At 42.2% G+C, this 16,543-nt stretch overlaps 1 long non-coding RNA gene and 1 pseudogene across 1 annotated transcript; both read right to left on the bottom strand.

Annotated features, from left to right (window-relative positions):
- Nucleotides 1-12,443: 12,443 nt before the first annotated feature.
- The window catches only part of LOC107279997 (calcineurin B-like protein 3), a 37,330-nt pseudogene continuing 33,230 nt past the window's right edge, over nucleotides 12,444-16,543 (bottom strand).
- Nucleotides 13,546-14,783, bottom strand: LOC136355427 (uncharacterized). Its single transcript, XR_010739677.1, has 2 exons — nucleotides 14,235-14,783; nucleotides 13,546-14,057 (listed from the first exon to the last, which is right to left on the bottom strand). It is a non-coding gene; the product is annotated as an uncharacterized lncRNA (long non-coding RNA).

Here is a 16,543-nt window from a genome sequence, read left to right as displayed (position 1 = left end):
CTTGAAATAGGTTCTGATTGGGGTAGGTGCTGATAGAATGCTTGGAAAATAAATGATTGTGGATAAGTTAATTCATCCGTAAGTTTCAAAGCTGGATCACTTACTGACATGATAACTATTATAGAACGTCACTACTACTATCAGTACAATGCAACTAAAAATAGATGATAAGATATATTGAATATTTCCTGAAAAAGTGCTTACATACCATACACCACTCTAACCAAGCAGGATTACCCTGAAGTACATGGTAATGCTGTAGAAACTTTCTACATTGACTTGATGTGCCCCTCCTGCTCTTGCTACAAAATTATGCATCCGAAGTTTGTGTTTTAGGTTTTGCTTAATAATTGGTTTTGATCAGAAATGTTGCATTAGCAATTTCATGTTACTACCATATGCGTATCTTTTTTCTTTGTTTGTTGAATGCCATTTCATTTCTATGGGAAGGTCTGACGCATGACCGCGCACGCGCAGCGAACGGCCAGACCACATGTACACCAGATTTATACAAGTATTTATCAAACTTTATGGAAAAAAGTCTCTAATTGGAAACTATTTTTTAGTTCGATTTTGGTCTTTCAATTCACATAAGTCCATCTACATAATTTTAGAACTTACCATTCACAAATATATTTTAAACGCAAACTTTATACATATAAACTATACACTTATAAACTTTATACTGATGTAAAAAAACATTCTATATATAAACATTTGAATCTGAATCTGTGTCCCAGTCAGAATGGAATCGGATCCGTTCTGATAGACGTAATGGCTTCTACGTCCGCAAAATCTAAATCGAGAGTGCTCTTGATTTAGACATAACAAGCGACGCTAGCCATTGTCCAGATACGATCAGCCATTGTCCAGATATGTGTCTTGAAGAATCGTTCTTTACTATAGTACTAATTGATCAAGTAGAAAAAATATTCCTACCATCTATACTTCAAATATAATTTTCTCTTAAACTACTCATCTGATCTACGATCCGATTACACCGTTGTGTTCGTAACAATTAAATCTTTACAACAAGATCTCACATGATTATATTTTGATAAAAAATCACAAATTACTTTTATAATATATCTAAATTACTTTTATATTTCACTAAGTTACTTCTTAAACATATAAAAGTAAATTCAATAAAGTTTTAAAGTAATTAACATATATTATAGAAGTTACTTTCTTTTTGTTATAAATTACTTCTATAGTATATGCAAATTACTTTTAGGTTTTATTGAATTACTTTTATATGTCTAAGAAGTAACTTAGTGAAATCTAAAAGTAATTTAGATATATTATAAAAGTAATTTATATTTTTTTATCAAAATATAATCATGTGAGATCTTGTTATAAAGATTTAACTGTTACGAACACAACGGTGTAATCGGATCGTATATCGGATGAGCAGTTTTAGAGAAAATTGTATTTGAAGTATAGGTGGATAGTATCTATCATATATGGAGTGGTAGCTATATCATATATGGAGTGGTAGCTGCACTAGCTGTGTAGTCATGTCCTTCTACGTTAGAGGGACGTCTGACCACGCTGATTCGTTCAATCGGCATCGGACGGGAGCGATCGAACACAGGGACGAACAAGCTAAGCTGTCGCGGCCCACGCAAGAAAAATCGGCCCACGAAGAGGCTTGACTGCCGTCCGCCCGTCTCCACTCTCGACACAGCCGGAGCTCCGTTGGAAGGGGAAGAGAAGGCAAGCGCTGCCAGTCAAGCTCCGGTGTCAGGAGGTCGCAGGAGTCCCGGGTTGAAGTGGCCTTGGCTTTGTCCGGATCTTCCCTGCGCTCCCCGGCAGAGCTCGCGCGCACGGCCGCATGTGTCGTGACCGAGAAAATTGACATTGTGCCATCCTTAAAAAGTGGGTTTCGCTCAAATGCCATGCTAGGAGTGGGCTTCGTTAAAATGCCACTTTCAACACATGGTTACACGTTAAAATACTATCTCGGACCAAATTACCCTCCTCTCATCTTCTTCCTCCCTCCATCACCATCAGCTCTCGCCGGCGGCCACCATCTGCCTTCGCGCGAGCTCTCCTCCATGGAGAACCACAGGCCACAGGCCCCTGCGGGGACCCCTCCCATGGCTCCCCTCCCCGTGCCCCCTCCCATCCGCCCCCATCCCAGCCCCGCCCTCCGCGAGCCCCCGCACCCGTCCCGGCCACCGCCGCCGTCGCCTGCACCTCCGATGACCACTGCGCCGCGCCTTCGCCATGGCCATGCCCACCAACGACTCCGCCGTGCGGGTGCGCCTCCGCCGCCTGGAAGAACGGGAGTGGCTAGGACGGCGGGTTGGCACGAAAGACGGAGACCGCCGACGTCGGCGTTGGTGGCGCAGATGGCGTGGAGTGTGACCACGGGGTCGTCGGTTGGGGTCGGTCGAGGTGGGGAGGAAGGGGTGCGGAGGTGGAGGCGGACGAGGCGGGGGTTGTCGGGGAGGAAGGGGAGCGGAGGTGGAGGCGGATGAGGTGGGCGTGGCAGAGGCGAGCCGGCGAGGCATCCCTTGTCAGAGGTGGAAGAAGGTAGTAACAGGGGTATTTTTGTCTGTTCGGGCATTATAGCGTGTAGTCTTCGATTGAAAGTGACATTTTAATAAAGCCCACTCCCAGCGTGGTATTTGGACGAAACCCACTTTTGAGAATGGCACAATGTCAATTTTCTCGTGGTGGTGACCAAGGCGAAGTTTCTGAAAGCTTGTGTTCTCGACGCTGCTGGCGGAGGCCTCGGATTATATTGCGGCGCTGGAGATGCAGGTGTGCTCCATGGCAAGGCTCACGAAGGCGCTCCCTCCGTGGCACTCCCGCCGCCGGCGCCGTCGGCGGCGGCAATGTTGTCATCTCCAGTTCCAAGCAAGGAAAGGACTCGTATATGTATCTGTGCATCTCTTTTTTAGGGTATTACTGTGTTAATGAGCAAATCGACGGTGAAAAGCATCCATAACCAGTTGACAATGCTAGTGTTCCTTTTTAATTAGTTTGGTCATGAATGATTTTTGTTTAACGGCAAGCTCGTGGCTTCTGCAGCAAAAGCAAGAACGAGAGTATTCACACGCTTCTTTTAGACGTATGTTCCCGAATGGAATCGACCGGGCTGATTTTTGCCGGCGGTAGGCGCCGCTCTAGCATGTCCATCCTCGCCGGCGGGCGCTCCGGATGTGTCAGAGTGGAGACAGCGGTCGAGCCTCTTCGTGGGCCGATTTTTCTTGCGTGGGCTGCGACAGCTAGCTTGTTCGTCCCTGTGTTCGATCGCTCCTGTCCGATGCCGATCGAACAAAGCAACGTGGTAGGACGTCCCTCTGACGTAGGGCAACAGGGGTGTTCGCTTTGGGCAATCGTTCGCTCATCAGCCATCTTGGTGTTTCTTGCTCTTGTGAATCTTTCCTCTTACTTATTTTTCTATAAGTAATAAATAATTACTTATTTTTTTAAGAAATAAATAATTTATTTGGTCTCTTATTTATTGTTGCACAGAGAAGCAATGTTTTTTTTTGAAGTTCCATAAAAATGGTCAAGATATTTCCCCAAGGAGCAACAATGAGCATGTCTTCCAAATTTTATAATAGAAAGTTTTCTTTTTCAAAATTGGAAAGAGGAGTTTTTCTAAAGTATAGAAAGTATAGGTGTGGTTCCTAGTAGAAACTTTTGTTTTTGTTGTATCAGAAGAAAGTTTGTACGTAACGTTTGTGTAAAGTTTCTAATCATAAAGTTTTTTAATCATGTAGAAAGTTTTGGAGTAATTACTTAGATAGTGATGTTATTTCAACATAAAGTTCCTGTGGAAATTTCAGAGTAGTAAGTTTCTTATTCCCATAGAAGTTTTGAGTACGAAAGTTCTATAATTCACATATAAATTTATATTAGTTAGATAGTGATGTTATTTCAACGTTTTCATGTAGAAAGTTTCAGGGTAATAAGTTTATGATTTTCGTAGAAAGTTTTGAGTAGAATGTTTTCTAATTCATGTATAAATTTGCATTTATTAAGATAGTGAATTTATTTAATATAAAGTTTTCATTCTTCATGCAAAAGTTATTTCAATCTCTAGTGGAAAGTTTTGGATAGGGCTGCTAAAAAATTTTTTTCCAAGAAAGCTATTTGTCTCTTCTGTTTTTTCTTGAGATTGTACCTCCTATCTAACAAATTGATGTTAACCAAGTCTCGCAGTAACGCGTGGGGCATCCTCTAGTTTTTATAATAGTAGAGATACAAAGGTTGGAGCAGTGGTTCTTGGTCGCCATGCTGATGCTGTAGAGAAGCCACATAATTTCACGCACAACGCTGCTTGCCTGCTGCTACTTGATGCATGATTGGCATCGCTAGATCGATCATCGGTGCTACGTACGCCGGTGTTAGTCGCACGAAGTCGTTAACCCTTCGTGATTGTAGGAGATCTCTTGATCATGATTGTGATCGCGTTCGCGTAGGCTAAACAGGCACAATTTACCACATTATATAGAGTATAGATTCTGTGTATGAGCGTGATTCCAACTCTTGTCGGGCGCGCTCAGGCCTATCGATCAGTAGCGAAAGATGCAGGACGAACCAAAAATCTCATTGGAAGCAGATTTCATTTCCTAAAATAGATATATAAAGATTAAAACCAACTCAAAAACGGATGACGTATCAAAATTCTAACAAAAATATCTTCAATTTTTATAATAATAGAATTTTTATAATAGTAGAGACAGAGAAGTGAAAATCCATATGTTTTTGTCCTAGTATCGGGCTCTACTCACTACTGGAGACGGGAAGCTCCCGTGTGCTAACTAATGTTACCGTGCGTATGTGATCACACTCGGTAACGTCCCAAATGATACCGGGTGTTCGTTCTGACACACGGTAACATAGGATCATATCGTGCGCTGCAGTGGCACACACGGTAACACATAAATATACCGTGTTTCATTTGGCGCACCCGGTAACGTACTGTTCACTAGAGACCTCCCGTTAACTCCGTTTTCACGTGCCTAGCTGCGCGCCTAGCTGGCTGTGGGGCCAACTGTGCAGAGGAATCTTCCCGTGTTTTTTTTTCTTGGACGCACGGGAACTTCTACAGCCTTACAAAGGGAAATGGTCTATATTTCTGTCCACATATCCATTTTGCAGGATAATTGAAATTTAAAAAATGTTAGAAAATCTTGAAAATTGTAGAGAAAATAAAGCAAACTGAAAACGGAGGGAAAATTCATGGCTTCGTCGATAATAATTTTATTAACTAACTGATTTACTTGTGTCATGCTACATAATCTTAAAAAGTTAACTTTTACATTCATTTCAAAGCATAAAAATATCTAACTATCCAATAATTTTTTTCATCAATGCCTCCATGCCAACCGCCCCGACACCTGCCTCCACCTTTGTGTCCACCGCCATGGCGCCTGGCCCGCCTTTGCCTCCACGCCCACCACTGCGGTGCCCGCCTGCGCCTGGCTCGTTGCCGCGCCAGAGAAAGTGAGAGAGAGAGAGGAGGAAGGGAGAGAAGAGGATGGAGATTATGACGCCCATGCGCCTGGCTCGTTGCTGCGCCAGAGAAAGAGAGAGAGAGAGGAGGAAGGGAGAGAAGAGGATGGAGATTATGACGCCCACCCGCGGCGCTTGGCCCCGCCTCCGCCACCGCCGCCGCATCACCCCTTTTCCCACGTCGTCATCGTGCCAGAGAAAGAGAGATAGGAGAAAGGGAGAGGAGGGGAGAGATTATGATGACGTGGTCACCCTGACGTGTGGGGCCCACATGTGTCCTACGCTGACTCAGCTACCACGTAGGATAAAACCGAGGCTAAAACCGCCTAAGGACCTAAAGTGGCCCGGTTTTGTAAGATGAGGGATGACATATATCTGGTTTTGTGGTTGGGGGATGATTTTGTAATCCAATAACAAGATGAGGGATCTTCGATGCACTTTTTCCCATCAACAAACTACGTATACGTGTGTGGGCCGAAGTACGCGCCGATATCGATTGTGTTGCAAGTTCGTGTCTGTATAATGTTCCTAGCTAAGCTATCACGTGATGATGATTGTAAATAACTCGTACTAATATGTCCTATACTACTTTCATCAATCCCACAATTTCGTGTTTTTAAGTTACATAAAAAAATCAGCTTGCAACATTAGTCCTAAACTTAGTTACAAAATCCTCGCTCATCACCAACAGTCCCCTTATTTCATTCCCAATCTTTTTTTTTGGGATTTTGGTGAAAAAAATGGCTCCAACAGATCTCCTACCCGGATGCTAATTTTTTGGAAGCCCCTTCCCCGCATCCTGTGCTCTCTTTATTTTAGGCGCATATGCCGTCCCCATTCTCTTATTCGCGCGAGATTTTTCTCACGGGAGCGCCACACTCTGCGGGGGAGCACCAGCAGCGTGCACGACATGAAGGAAAACAGGAAAATTTGTTGTTAGTTTAACATAAATGCCCACTTTTAGTTTTAGGAATAAAATTTAGGTTTTCTTTTAGAGAGATCAATTTTTTGACTACCTATTTCCAAGTTTAGGAAACTTCAAAACAAATTTTTTTCGGAGAGATCATACGTAATTTCTTGTGATTCTTGAATCTTGCTCTCCCACAACAAACTTGAGAATGAATTGCAAGTACTAGTCCATCATCCTTTTCAGGTTGGTTTCTGTACTGGAATGGCAAGGTTAAATGGTTAATGGCACCTTTTCTCTTTTGGGACCAAGTGTAAAAGTAGTGATAATCCATCATGGGTTTAGTGTTCGTTCTTTCATGTTGGGAACTAGGGATGAAAACGGATCGAATAAGGTCGGAAACTAGCTCTATCATATTCGTTTTCATATTTTTTCTCGGAATCGAAATCGGAATCGGAAACCCGGATACGAAAACGGAATCGAATATTATCGAATACAGATACGGAGCGAATACGAATCGAAACGAATACGGTAACGAATAATTATCAAAATATCGAGACCCCTCAAAATAAGCTTCTTAAAACGAGGAAGAGATGTAGCCATTAGTTTTCAAAAACAAAACATCAGTATTTTCAAATTTTATCTCTATTTATAAGGGCAAGGGGAGATAGAAAATGTTATGTTTACTTTCCATACAAATTTATGTTATCATGAAACAAATAAATTAATGTGTATCACTGAAATTTTCGTAGGCACATTGAAATTTTTGAAAATTGGTTGAATATTTTAAATTTTGGGTTGAACATTTCAATTGAAAGTTTTTAAACATTTGAGTGGTTATTTTTCAGAATTGAATTTTTTTCATTTATTTGTATGTGGACCATTTAAGGACCCGCATGAAAAAAATCAATTTTTCCATACGGGTGACTTAGGAAGCCGTATGCAAAAATAAAATTTGGAAATTTGAAACTAATTTATCTCACTCATATGAACTCCAAATTGGATGATTCTTTTTCCTAAATGTTTCTAAAATCATGCTCTATCATGTTATTGTGTTCTTGCTGCTATTATTTTGGCCATTTTTTCTTGTGACTTTGTTTTATCAATTAAAAATTTGAATTTCAAAACTTCAAATAATATTTTGAAGCTGTAATTAATTTCAGCTGAAAAAGTCATGAACATGAAAGTTGCAGAGCTCATCAAGACATACAACTTTTATTTTAGTCATTTCTTCATCTAATAAATTGATAATAATATTGTTCACAAAGTTTACATATGAGATAGATGCAAATTTTGTGAACAATGTTATTATCACTTTGTCGGATGAAGAAATGACCAAAATAAAAGTTATAGATCTTGATGAGTTATACAACTTTGTTGTTGATGACTTTTTCAGTTGAAATCATTTAGTATTTCAAATTATTGTTAGAAGTTATCATATTTTGAAATTCAAATTCAAATGGTTCAAACAAAGTCATATAGAAAAATGACCAAAACAAAAGTTGTAGATGTTGATGTGTTATACAACTTTGTTGTTGAAAATTTTTTCATTTGAAATCATTTACTACCCAAAAAATTATTTGAATTTCTTATATTTTTAAGTTTAAATTTTATATAGTTTAATCAAACTCGGATGGAGAAATGACCAAAATAAAAATAATAGATCTCAATAAGTTATATGTCACGCCCAGAAATTCTCGAATAGAATTCCAAGCAGAATGTGCATTAAAATTCCCGTCCAGGACCGGCCGGGGTACACAAACGACAAAGTTGACATACAGATCCACGTCTTACAAACATTATAAAAAGTCTTACATAAATACAGCGGAAAATTAAAAGATAACTGGAGCTAAGCCTTGACTTGGACCGCAGCGGGAATACCACTCCACAGGCATCTTCGACGGCACGGACGAAGCCTACTCCTCGGAAAAACCACCATCTGACGCATACTCAAACTCTAGGGTTTGGAAAAATAGAGCAAGACTGAGTACTACCCACTATACTCAGCAAGTCATACCGGAATAGGGGTATGATGCAGGGAATTATCAAGGGATAGCTATATTGGTTCATTTGCATAAAGCGGGCATTTATAAACAGAAGTTAAAAGCAGTAAACAGTTGTAATAATTAATCAATATTAATCATCCACTGTCCAACGCTATACCACGTTGCAACAGACCCAACCATCCACCTATACTATTCAATTCCATTAGACTAGTCTAGGGTGAGTCTAATCACGGTGAATCTGGTTGACTGCCCATAACCGCGGGCACGGCTATTCGAATAGTTTTACTCTGATCAGAGGTGTACAACTGTACCCACAAGACAGCCCCACAACACGTTTCCGTGCGCCGACATGCCACCACGACATACCGGATAGAGGTCGTGACAGGACCCTTCGCATAACCCCCTCTAACCAAGCACACCACACCTCAGGTTTCACCCCCACTCCTCGCAAGGCAGTGGGCAGTCCCCTCTCGTGCCTAGGTGAATCCGGAAGCCGCATAGGCCGTCGCAGGGCCCATCCAAACCCCATCACGCCCACCCTTGCCTGGATGCGTCAGCTAGAGGAAAGCTACACTACAAGCCCAGCCGTTGCCCACGCTGGCTTGTGGTAAGTACGAGGAATTCTTCCAGGGTTTCCCGCGAACCGGTCCTTAATTGCCATGGGTGCGACTAGCAAAACCATGCACCCACAGCCCACCATGTAACATATTTTAATGAAGCGACACCAGGACGGTGGCTCTAATCCAATGTCAACACTAGAACCTGAAGTCTAGACATTAATATAATTTTCCCCATTGTGTGCTAGTTGAACTAAGCATGGCTAAGCAATCCCTAGTCCAATGTCTAGTCATGTCATATCCCAAGCTAACAAAGGAACATGGTACAAAATAGCATGGCTATAACAGTAGGTAAACATCCCATGGTAATATTATAAAACAATACAGTATTTGAAGGAAAACAATGGAGCATTTGCAATATAGGATCAACATGTTCAAGTGACAAGCATGACATGTCTTGCTCTGCAGCTGGAGGAACTTCGGTGACTATTTCAAGGTACACCGGAGCGTCGGGAGGGCCGGAATCTAAGCGACAAACAAAGCAAACAGTACAAACAAGCTATAAGACTACTGAAACAGAGAACAAAACCATTTTTAATGGATTGTACACATTTTTCTTGATTTACTGAGACTTGAATGGGCTTAAACGGAGCTCGGATGAATTAGATATGAATTTTAGAAGATTCACTGTATTTTTACTATAAACAGAAAAATCCTTAATTGATTTATTGCGCAATAAATAAATCTCGGGGAGAGAGAGGGCGGCGCTGACATGTGGGCCCCACATGGAAGTGGCACGGGTGGCGGTCCGCGGTGGACTGGGTCCACGGACCGGAAAAAGGGGCGGCGCACCACGTGGCGCGGACGTGGCGCCGACGCGGCGGCCATGCGGCAGCCACGTGGGCGGCCGAACGGATGGCTCCGATCTACTGCCCGGTAGATCGGACGGCGGATGCGGCTCGCGGCCGGCTCGCGCGGGCACGGCTCAAGCCGGCCTGGCGGCCATGGCGCGCCACGGCGCGGCTCGCACGCAGCGGCGATGCGAGGCGGCGACCGGCGGCAACCGGCCGGCGGCGGAGGGCGGCGGCGTCACGGCGACGCGGGCGGCGACAGGGGCGGCTAAGCGGCTAGGCAGCGGCATGGCGGCAACTAGCGGCGCGGGAGAGAGAGAGAGATTGAAGGGAGGGGGACCTCACCGACAACGATTGACGACGGCGAGCGACGAAGGGCGATGGCGACGGCGGGACGAGCTCCGGAACCACCTAGCGAACAAGATGAGAGGGGTTAGAGGGAGAGAGGAAAATGGGAGAGGGCGAGGACGCCGGCCGAAGGCGGCGGCCATGGCGGTGCTCACCGGCGAACGACATGGAGTGGGTTCCGGCGGCGGAATCCAACGGAGGAGGGGTGGACGGGGTGGCCCGCACGACGGCGATCGCGGCGGCGTCGTCGGCGCGGCGACTAGAGGTGGCTAGCGGTGACCGGACCGGTGGCGGTGGCGGCGAAGAGGGGGGCGACGACGCTAGGGCGTTAAAGGGCACGAGAGGGCTCGGCGAGATGGGGAAAAAGAGAGAGGGGGTGGCGGTGGTGCTTAAATAGAGGAGGGGGAGCTCGGACGTGGCCGGTAGAGGCGGGAATCGCCGGCCGACGTGGGGGAGTGGGGGAGGAGAGAGAGGTGGGATCTCGGGCGCGGGCGCGAGCGAGAGGGAAGGGGAGTGAGTGCGGGTGACGCGGCGCATGCGCGGGCGTGGCCGACGTGGCCCGGAGGAGGCGGGAACGTGGGCGCGGCGGCGCCGGCTGGAGGAAGGGGACGGGCCCGACAGGTGGGCCCCACCTGTCGGCGACCCCGGTGGAGAGGAGGGAGGCGGCCGGTTCGGCTGGGCCTCGGCCTGTCGGTCGGCCCAGCAGGAAGAAAGGGGGGAAAAAGAGGGAATGGGCCGGCGGCCCAATTGAAGGAAAAAGAGAAAAGAAAAAGGAAAAAGAAGAAAAATGGATTTTCCTGGGATTAAATATTGCTTGTGCTCAATTTTAATTGGTTAAAATTATTTCTAGAGCTCTGAAAATTCCACTAAAAATCTTGTTAGCGTATTTCGACATGTAGAACACAAGAAAAATTCCACATGCCAAATCCGATTATTATTTACATTAATTTATTAGGGTTTTCTCTTGCTTTACACCGGTATTTTCTTGAGACCATTTAGAACTTCAATTTAGGCTTGGGAAAGAACTTCAGGGTGTGACATTATACAACTTTGTTTTTAATAACTTTTTCATATGAGTTGATTTAGTGCCTTTAAATTCATTTTAAAGAGCCACGTATAAAATAAAAATTGATTTTTACATTGAAAAAAAATCCACCATTTTTTTCACCCCCAACCTTATCCTCTTGACTCTTCCTCTCCTCTCTCTCTCTCTCACTTCCTCTCATCCACAGGCGCAGGGCGGCGGCGGCCGGCCAAGAGCAGCGCGGGGCGGGGCAGGCGGCGACCGGCCGAGAGCGGCGCGCGGGCTCGCGAGGCGGGGCAGGCGGCGACGGGTGGCGGCGGCAGCAGGCGGGCTCGCGCGGCGACGGGCGGCGGCAGCGGGCAGCTGGCGTGGCCGGCTAGCCGGTTAGGGTTTCTGGTTTTTTTTTTGTTTTTTTTGCTGAAAAATATCTTCGGATATCCGATGAAAAATCCCGGATAGTTTCCGACCGTTTTCCGATTCCGTCGGATATCACCCTTACTTTATTCGTTTTTGTATCCGAGAAAAAAAATCCGAATTCGTTTCTGAATTCGAGAAATTCCGGATAGTTCCGACCGAATTTTTCCGAATCCGAAAATTGGTCCGGACGGCTGGAAACTATCCGAACCAGTTTCATCCCTATTGGGAACCAATACCTCGCGTACGTAAAACGGAACGACTCATTAACGCAGGATTAATTAAGTATTAGCTTTTTTTCAAAAATAAATAAATATTATTTTTTAAAGCAACTTTTGTATACAAAACATTTACAAAAATACACCGTTTAGCAGTTTGAAAAGTGTGCGCATGGAAAAGGAGAGAGATGAGCTGAGAAAGTTGGGGAAATATCTCAGCCTATTGGTATTTCGATTTTGACATGCACGACGGTGAAATGGGGATAGATAGATAGATAGAGTTGAGAGAGTGCCTGTATAAAAAAAGACAGTGTTCCAATAATTCTTTAATCGCGCGATGTGATTATTATAAAACTGTCATCTCACAAAGTGGCTGATCAACTGATGATCGGATGGATGTTTATATGTGGGTAAAAGGTAGATTACGCTCTATTGCTATATTAATTACTTGTGCTAGGGAGGAGGGATGAACAGCCAAGAGATGATCTCTGTTGTTGTACACTTGTGCTAAAGTGGCTAAGAAGAGTAATACGCTGACAATACTATCCCTTCAGAACATTACTTGCTTGACCAGCTGGACTCTCAGGATTAGTCCTTCACTTGAGAGTGGAAGAACTCGGGAAATGCAATGGTGATATCTCTACTCAAACAAATCATGCAACATCTTTGCAATTAGCATGAAGTAAAAGCTAACGCCACCAAAATACACAACGAAAAGAGTCTATCAAATTATCACTCACTCGAGCAAAGTTTTGAAAAGAATAGAGTGTACTTGAAAGGATAACAAAAGAAAGGGTCAACGTAGGAGAGTCTTACTACCGGAGGTAGGTCAGAGTCATATTCTTCAGCAAACACGGATGGGCATTGACAAGTGCTTGCCACTCCTCAAAATCAATTTTCCTGTCTTTCTTCGTATCTACCTCCTCAAATGTTTTCAGACGACAATGGAAAAAATTGCAGTTAACATTTCATATGAGAGATTTCAGTAAGCGTCATGTCTCCAAACTGCATTAGTTCTAACATTACAAAGGAACTAAACTCAGAATTAAGGACAAATAGCCATGGAATCCGCACCTTGTCAATGATGGTTTCTATAACCTGGTCTGTAAGGTTTAGATCTTATTCTGCCAGCGTGGCAACCATCATTTGCTTCAGCTAAGATTACACACAAGTAAAATGTGAGTCAGTGACAAAACCAGTTCAATTCACTCTCAAACTTCCGATTGTTCGAGCTGATGGTTGAAAAATTCAAAACATTGAAGTAGCCAAGTACTAACAGAGCTCTACCTCTTATATGAACTAGTAAGTTGTGTGATAACTTAGTCAAGAAAAGTACCGCTTCTCTTTCAATAAAACCTTGATTCTTGATATCATACATCTGGAAAGAAACTGCAAAAATGGTATAATTATTTAAGCTCAACTCATTGACAAACTATAGAATCTATAGAACTGAAGAATTAGTTAAAAATAATTTTCAAGTAATAAAATGACATGCTTAAAATGTGGACAACAATACAAATTGGAGTGTCTTTGTGTATACTCAAATAGGATATATGAACCTCTTGACTACAAGAAACTAAGAAAGACATCGTAAAATCAAGTTACTATTTTCTCATGCTGTAAAAGTTTTTTTTTTCGAATTCAGTAGTATCATCTTCGTGTTACCAAGTCAACAATTGTTAGTACTGGAAATCTGAATAGTAAAATTCAACAGTGTCAATCAGTTGAGAATGGACACAATAGTCTTTGCTTAAGGTTGTTAATTTCCTTCTGAAGTCATTACACATGGACTATGAGATGGAATTGAGCAATGAGTCTGGAATCGTTGGAAAGAGGACTCCAAGAGCTTTCCACCAAGTACTCATGGACCCAAAACGGAGCTCGTATGCACATGTAGCGTCCGTTTGAAGTTAACACTGTAGTAGGTGGCCGAATTGGATTCCAACACTTGGGCAACTTGATCTTGATGTGAGCAACGGTTGTATCAATGATAGCCATGGTCACATCACTTGCTGCTTCTATTTTTCGGTCATGTCAGGTTGGTATTTAAGGCCACACATTAACTATCTATGAACACCCAAGAGATGATCCCTGTTGTTGTACACTTGTGCTAAAGTATTATTATTACAAAAGAGGAAAAGCTAAGAAGAGTAACACGCCGACCATACGATCCCTTCAGAACATTGCTTGCTTGACCAGCTGGACTCTTAGGATTTGAAAGTGGAAGGCGAACTTGGGAAATGTCATGGTGATATCTCTGCTCAAGCAAATCATGCGACACCTTTGCAATTAGCATGAAGTAAAAGCTAACGCCACCAAAATACACTACCAAAAGAGTCGATCAAATTATCACTCACTCGAGCAAAGTTGTCAAAAGAAGATAGTGTACTTGAAAGGAGAACAAAAGAAAGGGTCCAACGTAGGAGAGTCTTACTAACTGAGGTAGGTCAGAGTCATGTTCTTCGGTAAACATGGATGGGCGTTGACAAGTGCTTGCCACTCCTCAAAATCAATTTTCCTTTCTTTGTTCGTATTTGCCTCCTCAAATGTCTTAAGATGATAGTGGAAAAATATTTGCAGTTAACATTTAATTTGAGAGAATTCAGTAAGTGTCATGTCTCAAAATTGCATCAGTTCAAACATTGCAAAGGAACTAAAATAATTTAAGGACAAATAGCCATGGAATCCACACCTTGTCAATGATGGTTTCTATGACCAGGTCTGTATGGTTCAGATCTGATTCAGCCAGTATGGCAACCATCATTTGCTTCAGCTAAGATTACACACATGTAAATTGTGTGATTATTGACAACACTAGTTCAATTCACTCTCAAACTTCCGATCGTTTGAGCTGATGGTTGAAAAATTCAAAACATTGAAGTAGCCAACTACTAACAGAGCTCTAGCTCTTCTATGAACTAGTAAGTTGTGTGTTAACTTGGTCAAGAAAGTACCTCATGTGTCTTTCAATAAAACCTTGATTCTTGATGTTGTACAACATGAAAGAAATTGCAAAATGGTATAATTATTAAAGCTCGACTCATTGACAAACTATAGCATCTATAGAACTGGATAATTACTGGAAAAAATCAAGTAATAAAATGACATGTTTAAAATGTGGACAATATTACAAATTGGAGTGTCCATGTATATACTCAAATAGGATACATGAACCTCTTGACTACAAGAAACTAAGAATGACATCATAAAATCAAGATACTATTTTCTCATGATGTTAATTTTTTTTTCAAATTCAGCAGTTTCATCTTTGTGTTACCATGTCAACAATTGTTAGCACTGGAAGTCTGAGTAGTCAAATTCAGTAGTGCCAATCAGTTGAGAATGGACATAATAGTCTTTGCTTAAGGTTGTTCATTTCCTTTTGAAGTCATTAGACATAAACTATGTAACTGGCATCAACTTACAATTAATCTTGTCATGAATGGGAGCGTCAGGATGGAAGATGGATAAAGCTACTGCAAGCTCTTCAAATCCGAGAGCTTGTTCATGCTTCATGTCAAACAAATCGAATACCTACAAAGCAAAATGGCAAAAATACCATAGTGAGAAAAGCAGCCAGTCCACTCCTTTGTCCATACACACATATTGACAACTTCATCTTTGTTTGTTTTAACAGATTGAAGGGAAAGATCCCTTGTTTCCCATGTGCACACTTTCCAAACCGCTAAATGGTGCATTTTTTTAAAAAAAATATTCTGTCCTAAAGTTATTTTAAAAAGTCATATTAATCAATTTTTCATATTTACAATAATTAATTTTTAATTAATCGTACGTTAATGGTTCACCTCATTTTACGTATCTTGTCAACATTCGTCGATCATCTCCTCTCAAACACTAGTATTGAATCATATGTGTCCTTAAGTCCGAACTCTAAATAAATCCTATTTGAGTCATGAGATATCTGCATTTTAGGACATTTTAGATTATGACATGTGGCATACTGAAGAGCTGGTTTATTTACATGAAGACCAAAGTGCAAAAATCCTCTGGTTCATTCTAGGCGAATTAAGGGAGAATGAAAAAGCTCATCAAAGCATGCAAGTGTATACTACCAGATCAACAAATAGGGTGCCTCCCTTTTCGGGACCAAATACTCTCAAGTTGAAAGACAATGATGCAAAATATGTACCGATATGACAAAGAAAATGCAAGGCACGTGTTTGGTGTTTCTTCAAAACTAACAGAGTGATCAGGCAAAGATCGATGAAGAAAACATTAGGCAATCTTCAATTTTGGACAATGTAATTAATTTGGCAAGATATCAAAGACTAATTATTCATTGGTAACATTAAGAAATAATCATTGAACGACGGAGGCTTCATAATCGACTGGGATTAGTGAGCCATAGCATGCAGTGAGTAAACATAGATATGATTTATTCATGCATGTATAATTTCTGATTGATATGTACCATCATCAAGGGCGAACAAATGCATGCATGCATGTACGCATGCTTCAAGGTATGTGTAAACCAAACAATAATTCTACTAATTAATCAACATGCATTTGTAACCTAGTTAAACACCATGTACACGCGTGCGTACCTTGTTGATCTTGCCATCTTCGATTATGGCACCATCGATCCTCTTGAAAAGCTCATACAAGGCTTCGATCTCATTGGCGACAACTACAAAAAGAAAGAAGAAAACGTAATAAAACAATAATTCTACTAATCTAGTACAACATGTTTGTATCTAATCTACTTGGATCTAAAAATAAAAT

Source organism: Oryza sativa, chromosome 2 (assembly GCF_034140825.1).
Source record: "Oryza sativa Japonica Group chromosome 2, ASM3414082v1".
NCBI classification, from domain to species: Eukaryota; Viridiplantae; Streptophyta; class Magnoliopsida; order Poales; family Poaceae; genus Oryza; species Oryza sativa.
This window is presented reverse-complemented; position numbering and strand designations above follow the sequence as displayed.